Below are 13,644 nucleotides of genomic sequence, written 5' to 3' on the forward strand. Positions count from 1 at the left end.
TGCTGAGAGTGGGGGAAGAAGGGAGGGGGTATCAGATAGATGGGAACTCTTTGTACTTTCCACTCAATTTTGCTGTGAACCTAAAACTGTTCTAAAAAATAAAGTCTATTTCTTAAAAATCAAAAAGAAATGAAGGAAAAAAATTTGAGAGAAAAGTGATAGATATACAGAATAAATGACAAAGATCTAACATGTTAGTAAGAGTCCCCAAACAAGTAAACCAAAGCATAGGAATAGGAGCAGACAGTAAAACTTACAACTTAAGAAAAGTGTCCTGAATACAAGTTAGCTGGAATATTGAAAAAATATTCTGTGTTCTGGGAAAATTGACCCAGAAAGCTGGCACTGAGACATAGTATAGTAAAACTTACAGACTTCAAAGGAAAAGAAAAAACATTTTAGACATTCAAGCAAAAAGACCAAGTCACTTGTAAGGTGGAAAAATCAGATTGCCACAGACTGTTATGAAATAGCACTTTATGCTTGAAGACAACGAAGTGACACATTTAATATATTCAAAGAGAAAATGTAAGCCACAGATTTTATAGCCAACCTAACTGACCTTGAGGCATAAACGCTGCAGATAAACAGTTACAAACATACAAAAACTCAGAAATATTGTTTTCATGAGCCCTTCCTAACTAATCTACAAGAGAACAACCTCAGAAGATCAAAAGACTGAGAAAATACTGACATAAGGCAGTGTACTCAGCTGGTAGAAAGCTCAAAACAATAAGTTAGTAGCAATAAGTACCCACAGTACAACCATAGAACCAGTTCAGTCTGGTTTAACCTTGTCAGTAACAAAAAGTAACAAAAGAGAAGTTGGTTTTTTTAGTAACAATAGATCCCACTTGCAAGTCACATAACCTGAGCACACCCAGATGAACCAAGTGTGCCCAATTCTTGGCCATAGAGCCAGCCAGAACAAAAAACAAAAGCAACCACAGGTAAACCCGAGTACTTGGGATCAAGGAACAGGGACTTAATAAAGAAGCAAGGGGTGCCTGTTTTGTTGCAGTAGAGACTTAAAAGCCACGGACCTGACACTGCCCCTTTGTGTGACCCAACCAGATCATGCTTCTTTGCATTTCCTATCTCTCTCATGGTTACCCTCTGCCGAGCTGGAGCTCGAGGAGACAGATTTGAGTGTTGCCTCTTGTTTCTTTACCAGTAAACTTGCAATAAAGCCCTTCTGTTCTCAAAAGCCAGTGCCATAGTATTGGCTTCTATCCCTGTCCAGAAGTGAGCCCATTGCTCGGTAACAATAGCACCCAGATCATGGTCTATAAATACAGTTTCACATTTTAAAGAAGCAAGATGAGCCTGAAACATTTTATTTTTGCCAGAAAGCAAAGGAACTATCAAAGACTACTGGTGTTATGTCAGTGGAACATAAGATCCAATTTGAATACACTTCCACTGGCTGAAGATGGGAGAATTTGAACATCACAAGGAAAAATAACTGCAACTACATGAACTAAAGCAAATATATTTTGTAAATTTAATCGTTGGTAATAATACTTAAAAGTAACCCACTGATTACCATGGCTACTTATTCTGAAAGTGGTCAAAGGTAAAGAATCAGGCATTTATGCTGACTTTCCTATAGGAACTATATTTCAGAGTAACATAAACAGTTGAGGAAGAAAAGTTCTTCTTTATGGAAGAATTCTAACTAAAAAGTATCCCCTCATAGAATATTGGATCTAGGCAATGAGATAAAATGGGTGTCAAAACTATTAACTGCAAAGCTGATGGGAACTCTATAATGGAAAGATGAGGCTGACAAACCTGAACTCAGTGATCATTCTCAACATCACTAAGGGGGGGGGGGCAATCAGGTGTATGTAATAAGAAGTACATGTCACTAGCTATGAAATGTTTTCACCAAAAGTGAAAGAAGGCTGGGCGCGGTGGCTCACGCCTGTAATCCTAGCTCTCTGGGAGGCCGAGGCGGGCGGATTGCTCGGGGTCAGGAGTTCAAAACCAGCCTGACCCCGTCTCCACTATAAATAGAAAGAAATTAATTGGCCAACTAATATATACAAAAAATTAGCCAGGCATGGTGGCGAATGCCTGTAGTCCCAGCTACTTGGGAGGCTGAGGCAGGAGGATCGCTTGAGCCCAGGAGTTTGAGGTTGCTGTGAGCTAGGCTGACGCCACGGCACTCACTCTAGCCTGGGCAACAAAGCGAGACTCTGTCTCAAAAAAAAAAAAAAAAAAAGTGAAAGAAAAAAGAATGAATGAATGAAAAAGGGAAGAGAGATGGGGGAGGAAAATGGGAGAGAGAGGGAAGAAAGGAAGAAAGAAACAAATTAAGCCTCTAAATCTAAGGACCAATTTATGAAGGATGGAAGAACAAGGAAAACACACCACAAAGAAGTGATTGGCCAAATCCACAATATGGGACATTCTACAGGAAAAATGGCCTTCAACAAATAAAGAGCATAAAATAAAAAAGACGAGGGAATGGTTATTGATTTAAAGACTTAAGAGTAAATACAAGCAAACAAAAACCCGCACTGTTTAACTCAAGTCACAGGAGCTACCAAAATTATTTACTGGATAGATTTTCCAGGAGAACACTAGATCCAAGCTAGAGTTGATTTGGATTTGGAATAAATAGATCACTCCAGAAAAAAAGTTCTTTCTTGGGTAACTATCCTGAGAAGAGCCACATGGTATGGACTGCAAAGTGAAGGGGGGAGGGGAGAGGAGTGTTTTCAGATGCTATTTGCTCTCCCACATGGGTCATCATTGCTGTTTATTCTAGGTAGGGATGCCGCTTGCTATTCTTTCTTGTTTTTAAGCCCTACAGCCGACCTTTTCTCTGATATAGTATGACTCTTCACCTGGAATGACAACAGCCAATCTCGTAAAAAACAGACAGTATTAGTCTGCTGGCTGAATTTTATAGAAAATAAACTTTTAGCTTATATAATATGAAGACGGCAATTTGATCCGTAGAGTTTATAAAGCAATTTTAGAAAATACACCTGAAACCAACAAGATCACTATTCAGATGAGGCCCCTTTACCAGCAGCATCAGGATCACCTGGAATGATGTTAGAAAAATGCAGAATCTTGGGCAACCCCAGGTTACTTAGTCAGAATTTGCATTTTGACAAGACCTCAGGAGATTCATATTGTCCCTTAAAATGTAAGAGGCACTGGTCTGGAGTACCCAAAACTCTTGTCTGCAAGTACATTGTCTGAATCTTTCCAACTTGCACCTAGATCAATGGTTTGCTGAACTAAAAAAAATTGTTCGAATAGTTAAAATGTAACAGGATAGCAACATTATTCTTAGCCATTCCAGTGCAGAAATGGCATCTTGGAATAGGTACCACTGCTCTGGCTCACCCAGCATGTGGCTCACGGGCTCAGGCTCAGTGGTCACACCGTGATGTGAACTTGTCCTAACATGCTTGTATGTCTGCTGGGTCATGGAAGGTGATTACACTAAAACCACTTTACTCTGTAATTTGAAGTATAATTTCTCACCTGTGATGTACAGTTAGCAGCTACTCTGTGGAAAATTCTTCCAGCCATCAGACTTGTATAATTGTAAGCAGTTCTCACCAGTACCTAGTCAAATGGAATATATGTCAGAAATATACTTGATAACGTAAGGACAATTTTAAGTACCTCACAGTGTTTTTCCTTCTTTGATGAGAATCATGTGAAATTAGTCAGAATTCCTGTGTTTTGAAGTTTGCAAACCTGCAGCAGGTCTATAATAGTGAGCACAGGAAGGGGCAGAGCAAGGTGGCCGAATAGAAACCTCCAGCGAACATCCCTCAGCATGAACACCAAATTCAACAACTGTCCACGCAAGCAAGCACCTTCAGAAGAACCAAAAGTCAGGTGAGTGATCATATTACCTAGTTTTAACATTTTATCAAGGAAAGAGGCACTGAAGAAGGCAGGAAAGACAATCTTGCATTGCCTATACCATCGTTTCCCCATCCCCTGGCAGTGCCACTCCAGTGAGCCAAGTGGAGAGAGAATCTGGGTCCCCAGGGGAAAGAGAGTGAAGTGATTGTGGGGCTTTGAATTGAAACTCAGGGCTGCCCTGGCACAGGGAACACAGCACTGGGCAGAATTCTGTTGGCACCCACGTAGGGAGCATTTTGACCAGCCCAGCCACAGGCAAATCCTTCACCTCAAAATCCAAGTTCCACTTAGCCCCACCACCAGCTGACAAAAAGCAGCCCGGGGCCTGGACTAAATTCATAAGGCAGGTGGGCCACAAAGGCTGCAGTCCTTGGGCAACTCCTGCAGCTGTGCTGGCCCAGAGCCAGTGGACTTGGGGTGCCTATGACCCAGTGAGACACCAATAGTCATGGCCAACTCTGTGTCACACCTCCCCAGACTCCACACGGTGCAGCTCAGGGAGAGTCTACTTCCACTCGGGGAAAGGAAAGGGAAGAGCTCAGAGGACTTTGTTTTGAAACTTGGGCACCAGCTCAGCCACAGTAAAATGAAGCACCAAGCAAACTCCTGAAGCCACTGAATCCAGGTCTTAGTTCCTGGATGGCATTTCTGGACCCACCCTGGGCCAGAAGGAAACATGTCTTCCAGAAGAGAAGGACCCAGTCCTAGAAGGATTCACCGCATGCCTACAAAAGAGCCCTCAGTCTTTGAATAAACATCACAGGTAGCCAGGCAACAGTCAGAGTAGGCTTTGGGTGGGACCAGACTGGCTTCAGGTGAGACCTGGCACTGGTGGCCACAAGAGAAGACCCATGTCACTCCTCCCCCAAATCCAACAGCTCAGCATAGAGAATGAGGGAAGAGAGAGACTTTGCCTGGCAAGCCAGGGAATTCTCTTGTATCTTACCCAAGTCCTCCAAAGTGGTACCACTGGGAGTCTGCAAGAGTCACAGTATTACTGTACTTGGGGCACCCTGAGTGCTGATGTGACTGCAGTGACCAGAGACTTAGATCACAACACTCAATCCCTTCCAATATCTGGGCAGCTTTGTCAAGAAGGATGGGTTCAAACAAGCCTAGAATGCTAAGATTAAATAAATATCTAACTCTTCAATGCCCAGACATTGATGAACACCCACAAGCATCAAGAACATCCAGGAAGACATGACCTGACCAAACGGACCTCACCAAATAAGGTACCAGTGACCAATCCTGGGGTAATGGAAATAGTGACCCTTCAAGCAAATGATTCAAAATAGCTGGCAGTGAAGCTCGATGAACTTCAAGACAACACAGAGAAAGAATTCAGAAGCCTAGCAGAGAATTTAACAAAGAGATTAAAACAAATTGTGTTATAGGCCGGGCGCGGTGGCTCACGCCTGTAATCCTAGCTCTCTGGGAGGCCGAGACGGGCGGATTGCTCAAGGTCAGGAGTTCGAAACCAGCCTGAGCAAGAGTGAGACCTCGTCTCTACTATAAATAGAAAGAAATTAATTGGCCAACTAATATATATAGAAAAAATTAGCCGGGCATGGTGGCGCATGCCTGTAGTCCCAGCTACTCGGGAGGCTGAGGCAGGAGGATTGCTTGAGCCCAGGAGATTGAGGTTGCTGTGAGCTAGGCTGATGCCACGGCACTCATTCTAGCCTGGGCAACAAGTGAGACTCTGTCTCAAAAAAAAAAAAATTGTGTTATAAACCACTTATAGCTTATCTAGGAAGACTAAATGACAAACTTATTAAAAACAGCTACAAGTTTTTGAGAGATGGTATAAAAAGATATGGATGGAAACAAAAAGTTAAAAAGCGGGGAGGGGGGGTTGGAGTTAAAGAGTAGAATTTCTGTTAGATTTCTCTTTCCTTATTTATTTGTTTGTTTGTTTGTAAGCAGAAAAGTATTCCAGGCTTATGGATTGGAGGAATCAATATTGTTAAAATTTCTGTACTACCCAAAACAATCTACAGATTCAATGCAATCCTCATCAAAATACCAATAACATTCTTCACATAAATAGAAAAAATAATCCTAAAATTTATATGGAACCACAAAAAACCAGAATAGCCAAAGCCACCTTGAGTGAAAGGAACAAAACTGGAGGAATCACATTACCTGACTTCAAATTATCCTACAGAGCATTTGTAACCAAAGCAGCATGGGACTGGCATAAAAACAGCCACACAAACCAATGAAATAGAACAGAGACCCCAGAAATAAACCCACAGATCTATAGTGAACTTATCTTCCACAAAGGTGCCAAGAACATACAGTGGGAAAAGGATGAACTCTTTAATTAAAGGTGCCAGGAAACTGGAAATCCATATGCAGAGGAATAAAACTAAACCTTTATCTCTCACTATATACAAAAATCAAATCAAAATGTATTAAAGACTTAAATCTAAGACCTGAAACTATGAAACTACTAAAAGAAAACACTGGGTAAACACTTCAGGACATTGGTCTGGGCAAGGACTTCTTGAGTAATACCCCCCAAAACAGATAACCAAGCAAAATTGGACAAATGGAATCACATCAAGCTAAAAAGCTTCTGCACAGTAAAGGAAACAATCAACAAAGGGAAGAGACAACCCACAGAACAGGAGAAAATATCTGCAAACTACTCATCTGACACAGTATTAATAACTAGGATATATTAAAAGCTTCAACAATTCAATAGGAAAACAATCAAATAATTCAATTAAAAAATAGGCAAAGGATCTAAATAGACACTTCTCAAGAAAACATACAAATGGCCAGCAGGTGAAAAATGTGAAAAAATGTTCAATGACATCATTAATGACTAATGACATCATTAGTCACTAGAGAAATGCAAATCAAAACTACAAGAGATAACATCTCACCCCAGTTAAAATGGCTTTTATCAAAAAGGCAATAATGAATGCCAATGAGGATGTGGAGAAAGAAAAACCCTTGTAATCTGTTAGTGGGAATGTAAATTAGTACAATTATGAAGAATATTGTGGACATTCCTTATAAAAACTAAAAATAGAACAACCATATGACCCAGCAATCCCACTGCTGGATATACATCCAAAGGAGGGGAATTCAGTATATCGAAAAGATATCTTTCCTCCCATGTTTACTGCAGCATTATTCACAATAGCCAAGACTTGGAATCAACATAAGTGTCCATCAACAGATGAATGGATAAAGAAATTGTGGTGCATATACACGATGGAATATTACATAACCATAAAAATGAATGAAATCCTGCCATTTGCAATAACATGTATGGAACTGGAGAACATTATGTTAAGTGAAATAAGCCAAGCACAGAAAGACAAATCTCACATGTTCTCACTCATATGTGGAAGCTAAATATTAAAAATAATTGATCTCACAGAGACAGAGAGTAGAATGATGGTTACCAGAGACTGGGAAGGGTAGCAGGGAAGGGGGGATAAAGTGGGGATGGTTAGTGGGTACAAAAATATAATTAGATAGAATGAATAATATTTGGTAGCACAAGTTTCTATAATCACTAATAAGTTAGGATATACTTTAAAATAACTAAAAAAGTAGAATTGGAATGTTCCTAACACAAATAAATGACAAATGCCTGAGGTGATGGATACCCCAATTACCCTGATTTGATTAATATACATTATATGCCTGTATCAAAACATCACATGTACCCTATAAATATATACAATATTATGTACTCACAATATTTTTTTAATTATGAGTACAGCTGTGCTAGTTCACAGAGGAAAGAAACTTGATGAAGGCTTCCCCAAAGTTAACAGCAATCCTAAAAGTATATATAATTTTACCAATAACAAGTTGTGAAGCTAAAGGAAACCTTTCTAAAATATCAATAATAAAAAAAATCACAACTTTGGATCAACCATTCCAGAGGAAACTTAAAATTGCTTTCCTATTCTTTCTATCCAAAAGTATATGGATTGTTGCTATATAAAGAGGTAATCGGAGGAGACAGCCAAAACATGCAGCAAACATGTTGTATCAGCCAATTGACTAATAATATGGTAAGAAAATTCTAATAAAGTATTTCTGGATTTTGTGATGTTTGTGGCATTTTAAATTTGTAATACATTGTAATTTTTCTCATTCATGGTTTTGAATTTGTGATTTGGTATTCTTTTTCTAAATAGTCTCCCCACAGTGTACAAAATTAAGGCTCTCCAAATCCTGGATCCTGCTTTAATCACTAGTGTGCTCTTCTGTGGTTTTTAGCAGTGAGTTTGTTATAATGAAATTAGATGATGAGCTTTAAATACTGAGGCTAGGTGTCTAGATATTAAAATTAAATGACAGGCAGGCATCTATGTAAGATAGTCACTTTAATGCAATGGTTTCAAATGCTAATACAGGTGAGAAGTTATACTGCAGAGTATATGGTGATCTTAACATAACTATTTGCCATGTCTATTAATCATGAATTTAGAGGTTAGAGATTGAATCAATTAATAACAGTGAAACCTTGCCCTGGCTCCCTAACAATAATGCTAAACCCGAATGAGTAAGCTAGAGAAGTTCCCTAATCAGCGATAAGCAAGGAGAACCTATGCTCTGAGCTCCAAAGGGGCTAGATATCCAGGTAGCAGAATGCAAGCACTTGGACCCATTCATGTGGTGATGTTGACCTAGGATTTCACTGGAATTCACATTTAGATGCAGTGTACTGTGGCACTTCCTCCCCATCACCTCATTCTCTGAAATATGATAATCTTTATAGAGAAGAGAGCTTTGGAGATGTTCCAGGCCCTCACACTCTGTGCTTGAGTCAGGTGAGAGTGAACCTGCAATAATAAGGATCATCAGAGAGAGGCCCGGCCAGGGTGGCCTTTCTGCCACACCCCGTGTACACCGCCACACGTCCCATTCTCCAGAAAGAATGAGGAGCAGAAAGCGGCCCTCCAAATAGCCTGCTCAGGGGTTCACAAAACCGTACTCCCAGGCAATACCTGTGTGGGTTACACTAGTACTTGACTCTGAAATTTGGGAATAGTCCTTTGCCATTTACAGAAGGAAGTAATGCCTCAGTTTTTTCATTTGTCCTTCATAAAGGTTGCTGTAACTTTGCTCCTTGGTGTCCCTACTACTGTGTTTCCCCAAAAATAAGACAGGGTCTTATATTATTTTTCCTCAAGAAGACACCCTAGGGCTTATTTTCAGGGGATGTGTTATTTTCCCCTCAAAGCCTCAGCTTGCAGCACGCACAGGATGGCAGGGACCTGACAGGGGCCCAACCTTATTGGTGGGGCTGCCCACACCTCCGGTCACCTCTGGGATAGTAGTAGCTGTCACGATGGGGCAGATGAGAAGATGCTCGTCTTCTTTACGACTCCACAACAAAATGCACGGGTTGTGCAGATGCGCTGCATAGCCACACCCATCACTAGGTCTTATTTTCGGGGTAGGGCTTATATTGCACAAATGCTTAGAAATCCTGCTAGGGCCTATTTTATGGGCAGGTCTTATTTTCGGGGAAACATGGTAGTCTGCTTCCAGAGGACAAATGCATTACTAGCCAATCGTATTAATCAAGGTAATGCTAGCCACTGTGATGAATAAACTCCCAATGTTTGGTGGCTTGAGGCAATAAAAGTTTCCCCGCTCTGCAACAGTGCAGTGTGGATGTACCGTCCAGCTGGCAGGGATCCGGGCACTATTTTACATCTTTGCCTTCCACTCAGGGCTCAGAGCTCTGCAGGCAGCCTGCAGATAGGGCGGGGAGATGGAGAAGGCACCTCTGCTTCACAATCATCTTAGCCTAGAAGTGGCATATATTATTTATATTGGTGCTGCGGGGCTAGGGTGGGTGGGAATTGGAAAAGGGGGAATGAAATTGTGATCTTTGACTAGGTAGTCACTTCCCAGTGACAACTCTACACTCTGGAAAGGGAGCAAAATCTCTGAATAGACATCTAGTCCATGCAAACTAAAATTGGCTGAGAAAACCATCAAAATTCATGTATTTCAACAGCTTCCTTTCATGTGTTCATGCTTGCTCTCGAATCTGATGCTATTTCGTGTGTGTGTGTGTGTGTGTGTGTGTATGTGTGTAGAGAAAGAGAGAGAGAGTCAGTCATGTTTTCTGCTGACAAAACATGCCAGGGAAACAGAGTCACCCCTTATGTAAGTGCTGGCTAAGGGGAAGATTAAGTATAGTCAAAATTACCCTAGGACAGTGGTCCCCAACCTTTTTGGCACCAGGGCCCGTTTTCATGGAAGACAATTTTTCCATGGACTAAGGAGTGGGGGATGGTTTCAGGATGATTCAAACACATTACATTTATCATGCACTTTATTTCTATTATTATTACATTGTAATATATAATAAATAATTATACAACTCTCTGTGGGTTGGGGACCCCTGCGCCTAGGAAATCTCTTGAATTGTCTTCTGCATATTCAACTATCTATTGCGTCTGGCATAGCTGGCATTCCCTTCAGTGGAACAGATTGTTCATTCTTTGGCTGCAAACCAGAGGAAGGAGTTGGCTTGTTTTTAGTGACCATATCCAGGGCTGCCACATATGGTTGCTCTAGTTGTGCACTGCCCAAAAGGGCCCTTCTAAACAGGCGTCCTACATGGTCTTGCATCGTGGATTTTTTTGTGTGTATATTTATTATGGCAGTTTCCAACAGATGGCAGTAGAGGGTCTTATGCTAATGGTCAGTCTAGCATGACACTTCTGAATAGGGGAGGTAAAGAGTCTTATCTAGACAGGGCTGCTGTGAATTATTCCCTTTCCCTTGGCAGCAGAGACGTGGGTTCTTAATCAGAAGCCATTTTTCTGACTCTCACTGGACTGTCACAGCATACTTGTGGCAATAATTTACTGGGTTCATTTCTGAGTTCTTCAGTATATATTTAACTTTGTCAGTGTCAGTTGCCAAGGGAGAACGTAGCTTCTCAAAATTGAAATTACTTTAAACCTCCTTAGGATTTACAACGTCACAGGAAAAACTGGCAAGTGCAGTGATCATTTCTATAGAAAAAGAGATAATGGGACACATAAGCATTAAAACTGTCAAAGAATTTCATTTCCACAAAAGCAAAATGTATATCTATTTTATAAGCAATTAATATATCCTAGTGATTTTGAGATCCTAACTATGACCAAGAATTCAAAGTTTCTATTTTGTGTTGGATAATATGTTTGGCATAATTTTAAACAATGCCTTTGTGTTTGTTACTGTTGTCCCTATTGAAAAATAAATAATGTATTAATTTAAAAAATAAATAATGTTTGCCCTGGTGCTGGGGTGTTGACTGTCAGTGTGGTGAGCTGCTCACACCCTGAGATACTCTTGGGATCTCTGATCACTTCAGCAGCGGAACAGTGGGCCAAATCCTCACTCTGTTCAGATAACTCCCCTCATGCCTCCCCTCCCACTCAGCCCCAGACTCAGAGAGCTGGATTTGCAGAGGTTAAATGAGCAAGTGGTGCCACGTTTCCAGATGTTTTGTCAGCTAAGGGTACTGTGTTCAGGGCTCTGGGGCTATTGCAGTTGGTCAATATTGCTGCCAATAGGTGACATCAGGACTATTGCATCTCTCTGTGCCTGGGGCAGGGCCAGGGGAGTTGGGTCAGCCAGTCTCCAAGGATTCTCCAGTTCTGCTGAGTCTGATCCTACTAGGAAAGAAGAGGACTCTGGTCCTTGTGTGTTATAGGGAACTCTGGTGGCCACCGGTCCCATGACTGACGTTGCTCTGGAACTTAAAATGGACCCAGTGTTTCCTGAGAACATTAAAAACATGTTCATGACGGGAACTGTAAGTGGTTGGTTCTGAGTGATCACTGCCATGCGTTTTGCAGCTGTCATTTGGGGCAGGGCCTCATTCTACTGAGAACACGGAGCGTCTGGTCTCTCCCCTACACACTAAATGCCGTTAGCACCTGCAGTCACCCTGACAACCCAGCACCCTCTCCACACATTGCCACTACACCTTCACAGCTGGTTGAGAAGTGTAAAGATATGCATTCTAATTTCAGAAATTAATTTGGCTTTTTAAAAGTTATTTTTTTGGGGAAAAATTCTATTTACCTCCCTATTTTAAGTTAGACAAACATTGTGCAATATAGAGTTCTGTCCTTGTGGTTTAGTTTTGTTTTCTATAAGTCATTCAATAATTCTGGCCAGATGCTCTTAAAATTAATACCGTTTTCAGCTGAAAGTCTCACTATTTAGAAATTTTATTCACCCTTAGATCAAGGCCCACTTATTTAGAGCAAAGGACAAATCCTCAGGCTTGGGAGTGGGCAAGAAGGAAGGGGGAGAAGTTGCCAACAGAGGTCACTTGGCGTCCTGTCCTCACGCCCTTGTCTCCACCAAGGCCAAGCTTTGCTCCACATCCCCCTGACTCACAACCCTAATTCAGGACATTTCCTCCTCACCAGTGGCAGAAGGCTTGGGTTGCCACTCTGCCCAAGACCAACAAATGGGCAACGAGCAAGGTGGGAGGGGCATGGCAGGAGCCTGATGGCAGCAGAGGAGAGACAGAGCTTGCTAGAGTAGCTGAATTCTGCTTTTATTTTCTAATAGAAACATTGTTATAATATCAATAAAATAAAAATCTGTAAGCTTGAGATATAGAATCAACCTAAGCATCCATTGGCAGATGAATGGACTTATAAAATGCATTGTGTGTGTGTGTGTGTGTGTGTGTGTGTGTGTGTGTGTGTGTGTGTACCTTCAGAGAATGAAGAGGAACACAAATAGGTTGAAATGTGGCCAAAGTCAAGAAGATGGAAGCTCAAGAAGGAGGATGTGGTCCACATGCCAACATTTTGGGAAAAGTTGAAAAGCGTGCTTTGGATTTGCTAACAGGGAGGACACTGGTGACATTGCATGGGTTCTGGTATAGCCACTGAAGCATATGGACACTCTTCACCAGTTCTTCATGACAGACGGCAGCAGCGCTAAACCCTAGACCCAGATAACAGAGTCTGTTTTGACAAAATGATTGAATTCTTCCATTCATTTCAGGTGGGTATGCAAAATTCATACTGTTAATAGACATTAGTGTTCACAGATTTGATGATAATGTTGAACTCTTTCATGGTTTAAGCACAGCCCACATCTTTCCTAAAATGCATCAGAGGAGAAAAATCTTGTGTGTGTGATTATAGTGTACAAAGTTAGGCTAATAATCAGGGGAGAAGATTCCAAGGGCACTTCTGCTGGTACTTGGAGTGGTTTTCCACTATAAGGGAAGGATTGGGCTGAGCTGTACACATCTTCCCACTCAGTACCTCCCCCTTGTGCAGGGAACATGAGTTAAAGACAGATATAACTGCTTAGAGTGGGAAGCAACAGCTCTTCTCCGTTAGTTCTCAGGGCTGTCAACAAGGCATGGTTTGGTCTTTTTAGCAGATCCTTTTCAGTAATTAAGTCAAGATGCCAAAGTAAGAATGCCCCTGACATCATTTGTAGGATTTCAGACCCAATGACTGATGAGAAATGAACTCCTACGTGTTTTTCCCTCTTGGTGGGTGGGATGGCTTTTGGTGATAGGGTGATGATCGCATCACCTTCTCTCCCTCCCCATCTCTATGGTGAAGCAGTGAGGGAGGTCCTTACCCTCATTGCACCAACATCGTGGCCTCCTCACCTCTCAGCCACCCTTGCAGGTAGATTGGTCAGGCGAGCAGAAATGGTGCAGGTGTCTGAGTGTGCCTGTCTCATGCTCTTCTCCTCATTTTCAGCGACTGT

This window comes from Microcebus murinus, chromosome 3 (assembly GCF_040939455.1).
Source record: "Microcebus murinus isolate Inina chromosome 3, M.murinus_Inina_mat1.0, whole genome shotgun sequence".
In the NCBI taxonomy this organism is placed as follows: domain Eukaryota; kingdom Metazoa; phylum Chordata; class Mammalia; order Primates; family Cheirogaleidae; genus Microcebus; species Microcebus murinus.